Genomic DNA, 11,928 nt, shown 5'->3' on the forward strand with positions numbered 1-11,928 from the left:
ATAGTAAATATGTGGGCTGATAAAACAGTTGAAAACGGTTATGCAAGATGACTAGCTTACAAAAGGTGTCAGCTTTTTCATCTGAAAAATTAGACTGAATATCTTTTTACATGTATTTAAAATTTGGTTATTCCAAGAGAGACAATCATCTATCGAAACTCCTACGAGCTTCTCGCTTCTTACATTTTCAATGTTAACATAATTGATAACACTGGACAGATCTGTTTTTAGTTTACATTTCCTCTGCGAAGTACTGACGAGCATGGCTTTCGTCTTTTCTGTATTAGTGCACATTTTGTTTTCATCACACCATTTTGACACCAATTTTAGCATCATTATTGAGGCTGTTGTTTACATCCTCAAGTAATTTACCATGTATTGTAATGCAGTGTCATCTGCGTACATGTACATACAAATTTGGTTTGTAATCAGGGGCAGATCATTTACATATGAAATGAAAAAGTGGTCCCAGTATTGACCCTTGAGGGACGCCGATTGTGACTGGGAGATTATTACTTAAAGTGTTTTTAAAGCTTACAATTTGAAATCTCCCAATCAAATAACTTTGAGAAAAGTTCACTGTTATAGATAAACAACTATTCAATTCCAGTTTTGACAATAAAACAGTGTGGTTAACAAAGTCAAAAGTCTTCCGGAAATCCAGAAAAAGAACACCTGTCAAATTACCTTTGTCAATAGCTTCATACCAACTATTTGTAATGTTGGTTAGTGCAGTCTGACGTGAATGCTTTTCTCTAAAGCCATATTTGTTAACTGTGATCAAATTGTGACCAGTCAAAACTTATACAAATGGACCTGAATGTGTCTTTCTAAACACTTTGATAACACAGGCAATACTGATATTGGTCTGTAATTGCCCAACAGTTCTTTTTTTACCCTTTTTGAAAAGAGTTCTCTCTTTTGCATATTTCCAAACTTCTGGAAACATATTTGTATCAATACAGAAATTCATGATTTTACATACAATCGGGGCAATGGATTTGGCACAGTGCTTTAAAAATTTAGCACTTATGTTATCCAGCCTAGTGGCCTTGTTAACATCTAAATTCAACAAAACAATTCTCGATAAAAGTAGTTTATACTCGGGGGATATTAAAAATATATGTTTCGTTTACATAGCGTTCCGCTATATTTGTGAAATATTCATTAAAACTGTTACATATTTCTGTTTTATTGGTAACATCATTTTCACTTTGATCTTTCATAAAACCGGGCAAACTTGAAGATTTCTTCGGAAAAAAATTTTAAAATTATTCCAGTAGTTTTTAAAAATTTTTATACTGATCTAAAACAGAAGTGAAAAAAATTAGATTTTGCAAATTTTATCATAGCTGTAACTTTGTTTCTCCATTTGCGATATAAGTCTATTCGACCCTCACGTTTATGCTTGTTCTGTATTTCTATAGCTATGTTAATGTCATCTGTCTACCAATCAAGAATGTTTTGATAGCTGCCTAAAAATCCCATGAAGCAGGAGAACAGAACAACTCCCCCTACTCCGGCGGCCATTGTTTTGTTGATTTTAATTGTTGTCGAGGTTTCTGACATTCCAGCATCAAATCAGCATACAAGTTTAAAATTGATCTACATCATTATGTGTCTACATATACTAGGCGAGTGCACGTGTGGTTATTTGTGCAAACCTCCTTGCGATAATGCAGAACTGGAGATGATTCTATAGTGCTGATATACTGAAGTTTACAACCGATTGCTCCAAGCAGGACACCCAAATAGGTCATAATATACTTAGGATGAATTCGGAACATCGACATCGCGACCAAGACAAAAGTAATGGTCTTGGACTGATAGTCAGAATCCTTCGGATAAGATAGTCATCTCATAATACACACCATGTGCGACACTTATACATACCAGCTACATGGATATAAAACATTTCATAAAATCATGCGGTACTTCAGTCAGTGCCAATAGCAAGCAAATATTATTTACAAAAAAAAAAAACAACAACATATTAATCCCTTTACCAACTTGATTTTTTTTCCCAGTCACAAACAGGAAATCATTTTTTCTGCTTTACAAGAAAAATTGTAACTCAAGATGTAATAATTTTCTAAGTGCTTGTTTTGTACAAAAATCTACTTAATACAAAATATGTCACTTTACCTTTATGTAACTTTATTACAAAATAGTGATGGATATAGATTTTTGTACAACCACCAGTTAATGTGAGTTGTCCCCGTTCAAATCCAACGACTGATAACAAATAACCTGTTCATTTTTGGATAGTTATAAGCTACATAAGAAAACTCAAATCTTTATGTACTCGACTTTACTGGCCATATCCTGTATAAAACACACGGGCCTGTATTGGAAATATCAACAATGTTTGTATGGGTTAACGGTCATGTCAGTCGACGCAATCTTTGTGGAATTAAACAGTGTTCTAATTGTAATTATTTTCTAATCACAACGTATTACAAACTTGTAATGAAATATTCGTGACATTATATAGGTAAATATAGGTACATAATAGAGCCGTTTTCTAGAGGAGGTTGATATATTGCCCATGGTGTCATGAAAAGAGATCATATTTGCCGACATAAAGATAAATTATATAGATAATTAACTGTCTTCTCCTTTCAAAAAATATGATAAAACACTCAAACATACACACAATTAAAAATAAATGGAAGAAAAATAAAAAAATTGCTTGTGACACGTCAATTCCCACAAATTGAGAAAGCCGTTGTTCGCAATCCACACTTGTCAGTCCTGCTTCTGTCAACATGACGCAGTGACCTTGACCTGCATTTGGGTTGCCAGGAGACCAGAGAGTACTGTCGATCTCATCTGTTTCTTCCCCGATGTAACGCCAGGTTGGAGGGCTGTAGACTCCCGCGACGTAGAAACGGAAGTCATGTTCTACAATGAAATAGTTAGATCCCTAATGAACTTGTGTGATGGGTTTCAATTTAAAGACAAATGCTACTGAAACGTATAAGAAGTGTTCACAACAGTATAAGTTCAAGAATTTCAGTAATGAATGTATGTTTTAACCGAGGTAGTTGGACACGTGTGCTGCTTTAGATTAATACGCGACATTTATTGACGTAACCTCAAAATAAACAAGGTGCAAAGTACTGACTCAGTACAAGGTAACCGGAAACTGTATTCTGCAGACTCGCCATCTTGGATGCCTTGTCAACCTTCATCAGTCGAGTGTACATAGCTGTGCAGGACGTTGCTGCATCTGCCTGGGTCTTCCTAATCTCTATAATGTTGTACAAGATGGCCACTTCCTTATTTTCCTTGTAGCCATACAAGTACAGGACATCTGTATTCAAGGGAAACCCATCAGTTATATAGATATTTATAATATTATATACAATACACTTCCCTACAGATAGGGCGTTAATTTGAGTGAGATGCACGGAGACTAAGTAGCCAGATGTTAGTATAATGTCACTGGATTGGGTGTCATTTTTTCTATGGTTATTGGTTATGACATTTTATTTTGATGGTCCAAATATCCGTGGACACTATCTTTATGTTAGTTTGTCCCAGCGTGCCATCTTGATCTTGGTTGGTATATTGTTATGGTGATCTCGCTAGTTTGATCATTTTTCGTATTTCTCCCAGATCTTAAACTACAGTAACCGCTGATAGACCGTTTATAGAATGCTTTTTACATTCTGCCAGACATCTCCAATATTATATCAGTTCCTTTACATACGCTGGATTCTGAGGGAAATTTCCAATATAATATCAGTTTCTTTATACACACTAGATTTTGACAGACATCTTCAATACTATATCAGTTTCCTTATACACATTAGTTTCTGAGAGACATCTCCTATTTATATCAGTTTCTCTATACACACTAGATTCTGAGAGACATCTTCAATATTTTATCAGTTTCTTTATACACACTATATTCTGACAGAAATCTCGAATTTTATACCCGTTCCTTTACACACACTATATTCTGACAGACATCTCTAATTTCATATCAGTTTCTTTATACACACTATATTCTGACAGAAATCTCGAATTTTATACCCGTTCCTTTACACACACTATATTCTGACAGACATCTCCTATTTTATATCAGTATCTTTACACACACTCGATTCTGACAGACAGCTTCAATATTTTATCAATTTCTTTACACACACTAGATTCTGACAGAAATCTCATTTTTTATACTAGGTCTTTTACACACATAGAGGATCTTACATGAGTGTCAATGTATTATGGAATTTATTAAACGAGTTTAATAAATTCCATAATACATTGACACGAGTTTAAGATTATATTTATCACATAACCAATTAAAATAGTACCTTTTTCAATAGTTGAATAAGAGATTATTATGTTCCAAAATAATATCGACAAAGTTAAGCATTTAAATTCTATTCAATGCCAAAATAATTTTGAAAAATCACAAAACAAAAAATCTTCTGGAAATTCATTTGATATTGGTAACGTGACGTCACCTCGCCTCGTCATCACGGGTCATCAGGTTCGGCCTAATGATCCAGTTACTGCGAGTCACTGTCACTTTCATTGATAGCTTTCCGGATTCGCTTAGGTGGTTTTTGTGAATCACAAACTTGATGAATGTGCACTTTAAAGTTACCACCACTCACGGTTCAGGATCAACAGGACCGCCATCCGGAGCGGTCGTCTGCTGTTGGGAGGAATCTACATGTACCACCTTTGCAATACGCTCAAGCTCGATTTGAAAATCAATCCCACACAATTCAACATTATAAAATACAGCAAACCCCCGTGGGATTATCTCCTTCACCACACCAGTCCCCTTCTTACCAATAAAAACTGTGTCGCCAATGTTGATCAGGTCAGCCATATTTTACTACAGTTTGTTGTCGTAGTAAATAAAAGCAGTCCGCGCGCGGGCGTATGAATACGTTCACACGGTTTTGACCAATCAGCGGATCCCAAACCTTTATTTTACATGTGTATTACCATTATTATCACATGGGCGTATGACATGGGAAAACGGGTCGGTTATGTGATAAATTAGATTCTGACAGACATCTTCAATATTATATCAGTTTCTTTACACACCCTAGATTCTGATAGACATATTCAATATTATATCAGTTTCACTACACACACTAGATTCTGACAGAAATCTCAAATTTTATACTAGGTCCTTCACACATATTAGATTCTGACAGAAATCTCCAATATCATATCAGTTTCATTACACACACTGGATTCTGACAGACATCTCTAATTTTATGCCAGTTTCTTTACACACATTAGATTTTGACAGATATATTTAATATCATATCATTTTCTTTATATACACTAGATTCTGAGAGATATCTTCAATATTATACCAGTTCCTTTACACACATTAGATTCTGACAGACATCTCGAAATTAAATCATTTTCTTTATATACACTAGATTCTGAGAGATATCTTTAATATTATATCATTTTCTTTATATACACTAGATTCTGAGAGATATCTTCAATATTATATCAGTTTCGTTACACACATTAGATTTTGACATATAACTTTAACATTATATCATTTTCTTTATATACACTAGATTCTTAAAGATATCTTCAATATTATATCAGTTTCGTTACACACATTAGATTCTGACAGACATCTCGAAATTAAATCATTTTCTTTATATACACTAGATTCTGAGAGATATCTTCAATATTATATCAGTTTCGTTACACACATTAGATTTTGACAGATATCTTTAATATTATATAATTTTCTTTATATGCACTAGATTCTGAGAGATATCTTCAATATTATATCAGTTCCTTTACACACATTAGATTCTGACAGACATCTTCAATATCATATCATTTTCTTTATATACACTAGATTCTGAGAGATATCTTCAATATTATATCAGTTTCGTTACACACATTAGATTTTGAAAGATATCTTTAATATCATATCATTTTCTTTATATACACTAGATTCTTAAAGATATCTTCAATATTATATCAGTTTCGTTACACACATTAGATTCTGACAGACATCTCGAAATTAAAATCATTTTCTTTATATGCACTAGATTCTGAGAGATATCTTTAATATTATATCATTTTCTTTATATACACTAGATTCTGAGAGATATCTTCAATATTATATCAGTTTCGTTACACACATTAGATTTTGACAGATATCTTTAACATTATATCATTTTCTTTATATACACTAGATTCTGAGATATATCTTCAATATTATACTAGTTCCTTTACACACATTTATTCTGACAGACATCTCGAAATTAAATCATTTTCTTTATATACACTAGATTCTGAGAGATATCTTCAATATCATATCAGTTTCGTTACACAAATTAGATTTTGACAGATATATTTAATATTGTATCATTTTCTTTATATACACTAGATTCTGAGAGATTATACCAGTTCCTTTACACAAATATGACAGACATCGAAATCAAATCATTTTCTTTATATACACTAGATTCTGAGAGATATCTTTAATATTATATCATTTTCTTTATATACACTAGATTCTGAGAGATATTTTCAATATTATATCAGTTTCGTTACAAACATTAGATTTTGACAGATATCTTTAATATTATATCATTTTCTTTATATACACTAGATTCTGAGAGATATCTTCAATATTATATCAGTTGCGTTACACAAATTAGATTTTGACAGATATCTTCAATATTGTATCATTTTCTTTATATACACTAGATTCTGAGAGATATCTTCAATATTATATCAGTTTCGTTACACACATCAGATTCTGACAGACATCTCGAAATTAAATCATTTTCTTTATATACACTAGATTCTGAGAGATATCTTTAATATTATATCATTTTCTTTATATACACTAGATTCTGAGAGATATCTTCAATATCATACCAGTTCCTTTACACACATTAGATTTTGACAGATATCTTTAATATTATATCATTTTCTTTATATACACTAGATTCTGAGAGATATCTTTAATATTATATCATTTTCTTTATATACACTAGATTCTGAGAGATATCTTTAATATTATATCATTTTCTTTATATACACTAGATTCTGAGAGATATCTCTAGTCGCTGCCATTCTTCAAGGTAGATTTCACCAATTTTGATTCCTCAAATAGATTACCGAACTTTTTTTCTGAAACTCTGACATATTGAAAGTGACACCACACTCAGTTACATACATATCACTACCACTATGCTGACCGTTAGGTAAATCGTAGTATCTATGCGACCCATGCACAGGACAACCAAAGATCATTCCTCACAAGGGAGGATTTTAAGAAAATACCGGAAGTGAGAGAGTGTCTCTCAGAATCTAGTGTCTGTAGAGAAACTGATATCTAATTTGAGAAGTCTCTCAGAATCTAGTCTGTGTAAAGAAACTGGTATAAAATTGGAGATGTATCTCAGAATCTAGTGTGTGTTAAGAAACTGGTATAGTTCCAAACTTAAAATCTAAAGTCTTTTAGTTCAAAACGTACATATAAGTCCTTTAGTTTTAAACTTACACATAAAAATATTTTAGTTCAAAACTTACAAATAAAGTCATTTCGTTCAAAACTTACATATAAAGTCCTTTAGTTTAAAACTTACATATAAAGTCCTTTAGTTTAAAACTTAATCTAAAGTCTTTTAGTTTAAAACTTACATATAAAGTCTTTTAGTTTAAAACTTACAAGTATTGCGCTTACACGTTCAATGATAGAATACAAAAGTAGACAAGAATTATCTTCAATTTTTCAGACTCTTTTGTGTTTAATTCTAAAATTGTATTGTAAAGTGTTATGCAATTGTATGTCTTATGTGCAATTTTAATATCCATCAGTGAGTAGTAAGTAAGCATAACAAAAGGAAGATCATTCTTCGGCTGTGTGTTATGGCTTTCAGGAAGCTTCACTGCAAAAACTACACGTTATCACATTTGCTAATTTTATCCCCCATTCCTAAAGTAATACGTGGGTAAGGCATTATATGTATTGGATAATGATGACATAGTTTTGACGGAATCAGGAAAATGAGGGTTTTGTTGATTTAGAATATTTATTTTCTCTAACAAAATCTTTCTTTTACAATAGATAAGATATTTCAAGTAAACAATACAACAGAATATCGAAATAACCAAAGTAATCAAGTCGTATAACAATACAAGATGACATGCATAGCCGATGATCACAAACAACAGGATTTACCTGGACGTGGCAGTTAGTTAAGTATCAATTTTATTCATATTCATACAACAACTGATAAATTCTTAAAACAAAGGTACCATACCTTGATTAACGGATAAGCTAATGGATGAAGTGATCCATCCAGGCACGACGATCCAGGCGTTGTAACCTGTACACAACTGTACACCGTTGCTGGTAGTGTAACTGAACGACATGCATGTGCTGTGGTTCCGACATTTCCAGCCACACTCCGCCCTTAATCGGACTGTAGAATCTGCCGGAATTACTGGCTGGTTATCATTTTCTTCGGTTCCTGGCTTCATAACGAAGTGGCTAAATCGGACTGATATAAACAGAATTATATATATAATATGAAAGTAAGTAAATGAGAGACAAAACGCTTGCTCCAAATTCTAAACATGTGACGGAGAAAAGTGATATACTGAAATGTGTGGAGAAACCAAATGACGTTTCCACCAAATCAAGAAGAAACTTATTTACCATAAATTAGGGAAATGTATAGCACAGAACTGTTTAATAGCAAATATGTAAATGTTGCCCGAGTAGAAAACGAAATGAACAGATATACCAGAGTTCACCAGCGAAGACGGACAAAGTATCATGGCTGCTAGAAAGACGTTTCGCCACAAGGACATGAATAAAACCATTACTACAGGAAGGAGGAAATTAATTATTGAAATCGCGAAGAAATGATTGGAGATCTTTACAACTATTAGAAAACGTCTCGTTTCAACGGAAGATGATGCCTGGCCCATAATCTGACTAAACGAAATAACAACACTAATCTGTATTCGCACTCGTCTCAACGAAAGGTCGTACCTCGGTCCCAAAACTGAGTAAACGAAATAACACTTATACGTTCACCGTTTATACCTACCATAATTGAAAATAAACACGACATTTTCTTCTACATCAGCCACTTATCTCGATATAATCTTACAACGATATTAGCAGTTTTTTAAAACAGCTCTATGATTAGCGTGATGATTTCAATTTTCCTGTTTCTAATTTCCATTTCGGAATAGCAACATCCCTGTATCCCTAACTTATGGCGTTTACAGGTTGCAGTTGATTCGATATTCAAAGGCAACCTCAAAAGACAGGGTTTCAAAAGATACAGGGTGAAAGAAATTATGGGGAAATTTTACGGTCATCATAGTGATCACATTAAGAAATATTCTTATTCTAATTTTTTGTGCAATATGAAACTGGACATGTTTGATGAGCGTTAGTTTGCCTGTTGGTTTCGTCGTTATATACCTTGTTCTCATTTGAGAATGTGACAATACTTACTTTGATTGATCAAATTTGACATGCCATGATGAACAGGAGATGCTTGGTCTTCCGGAATCATTGCTCTTATTCTCCTTGCACTTTTCAGGAGTCTCCATGTAAATATTTCTTTTGTTCATACTTTGCCATAGTTTTATTGAATTTGATTTTGGATTTTGATTATGTTAACATATTGTTATTTTATTGTTGTTTTCCTGTATCACGCACTGGCTCATCTCAACGAAATATCGTACCTAGGTTCCAAAACTGAGTAAAGTAATACTACCACTCACATTTATACCTGTATGAAGCACATACTCTTCGCAATGAATGATGAATATTTTGTTCATTGCATTAATGGATGAATGTCCTTAGAAATAGGTGATCACGGGAACTATCTATGTTAACGAAATGTTTAATATACAGAACATTATAACATTTAACTCTGATTAAGTCATGAGTGTCTCACCTTTCCGTTTTCTAATTGAACATCCACTCACATCAAATCTGAGTGAGATGTGCCCATACCAAGTCCGTGGATTGATACGCAGATGGCGGACTGTCACATTGAATGTAAGAAGTGACGTCACAGGGGTATTCTGATCTGTATTTCCAGTGAATAACTGTAATTGAAAGTGGCAAATCACACTTAAAAACCTTGTTCGTTATTAAATATATGTATTGGTTGAACACAACAACGACAGTCCGAACTTGTTTTAAAGTGTAGTTAGAGTTGCAATGACCAACAAATTGCAAGAACGCTATAACTGTCAAGAATTCATAAAAAAGATCAAACTTGCATTCTGTGATCCATCAGGTGACATCACATATGTCCATGTGACACTGTCCATGCTATAAAGTAGATAGTAGGATTTAATCCACTGGGGAATGTCAGGATCGCCTCGTCCCTGCACAGTTAAAGCTGTAACAATGGTATCCTTTGTAAACGTTACGTGAAATGTAAGGAGGCGTTGTAATTCAATCGAGGAAAGCTGAAGAGCAGAAATAGCAAAACGAAACAGGAAAAAGTAACTTAATCTCAATATTTCGATTGATATCATTAAACCGTCCCGATAAATAGATCAGTTATATATCATACCATGTATATATTATATTTAAAAAATACCAGAATTATTTTACATATCTTTTTATCAAATTCAATTGACCTGACAAGAAACAACAAGAAAATAACATGTTAACATAATCACAATCTAAACTCAATTTCAATTAAACCTAGGGCGAAATACCAACATGTTAACATAATCAAAATCTAAACTCAAATTCAATTAAACTAAGGCGAAATACCAACATGTTAACATAATCACAATCTAAATCAAATTCAATAACACTAGGGCGAAATACCAACATGTTAATATAATCACAATCTAAACTCTAATTCAATAAACCTAGGGCGATATACCAACATGTTTACATAATCACAATCTTAACTCAAATTCAATAACACTAGGGCGAATTACCAAAATGTTCATATAATCACAATCTTAATTCAAATTCAATAAACCTAGGGCGATATACCAACATGTTAACATAATCACAATCTAAAATTAAATTCATTTCAAATGTCTGACTTAGCATCTCTAAACCAGACATCAAATGTCCAACTGTTTATCCTGAAACATACATCAAATATCTGTTTATCTTCAAAGCAGACATCAAATGTCCAACTGTTCATCTAAAAAAGACACCAAATGTCTGACAGTTTATCTTAAAGCTGACACTACATATATGTTTATCTCCAAAGTAGACATCAAATGTCTCACTATTTATCTACAACACATAATGACTCTACGATACTTAGCCATTGTCCATGAATTTTACCTGTATAAACTGGTCTATGTTGTTAAATGCCGCAGTCCAGGATCCAGTTCTTTTTGGGGATGTAAGAGGATCTCCAGGATAGAAAAGACTACTGTTTCGTGCCCCATTTTCAAACCACCCTTTAAATGTACTTGAAGCGGTCAGAGAGGTGTCATTGACTCCATTGATACCAGACACGAGGAAGTCAGAACAAACGATGCTTTCTGATAGTAAATAAAGTATTACATACAGTGTACAAAACTAAAACTAAATTTGCTACTGAACATTTTGACTTTGTAATGAAGGATATCACTTTGGTTTGAAGACTTTCAACATAGACACAAGGCTACTACTATAACAGAAACATACAAGTTACAATAGCATGACCCCCAAACACATGTTCGGGCGAGTGTGTGGTATTTTGAATGGCTGTGATATACTCTTATGAGTCCCTTGTGACGAAAATAGCTGATCAGAGAGGAGAAAATTTCTATCTTCAAATTTACGAAAAATCAATTGGAACACCAGGTGCAATACTTACGTCTTATCTGCTGGGCAGCAGAGAAAAGGTTGCAGCCAGTTAAATGTATTTAGTAAAACAAGCATTGTTTTCTTGCTTGTTGCCCTCATTGCGT

The 11,928-nt window shown here is 33.2% G+C and overlaps 1 pseudogene; it reads right to left on the reverse strand.

The window, feature by feature from the left end:
* Positions 1-2,702: 2,702 nt before the first annotated feature.
* LOC132557134 (uncharacterized) lies at positions 2,703-11,517 on the reverse strand (annotated as a pseudogene).
* Positions 11,518-11,928: the final 411 nt, after the last annotated feature.

This window comes from Ylistrum balloti, unplaced genomic scaffold (genome assembly GCF_031769215.1).
Source record: "Ylistrum balloti isolate Yb309-2 unplaced genomic scaffold, AGI_CSIRO_Ybal_v1 Utg370628, whole genome shotgun sequence".
Classification (NCBI taxonomy): Eukaryota; Metazoa; Mollusca; class Bivalvia; order Pectinida; family Pectinidae; genus Ylistrum; species Ylistrum balloti.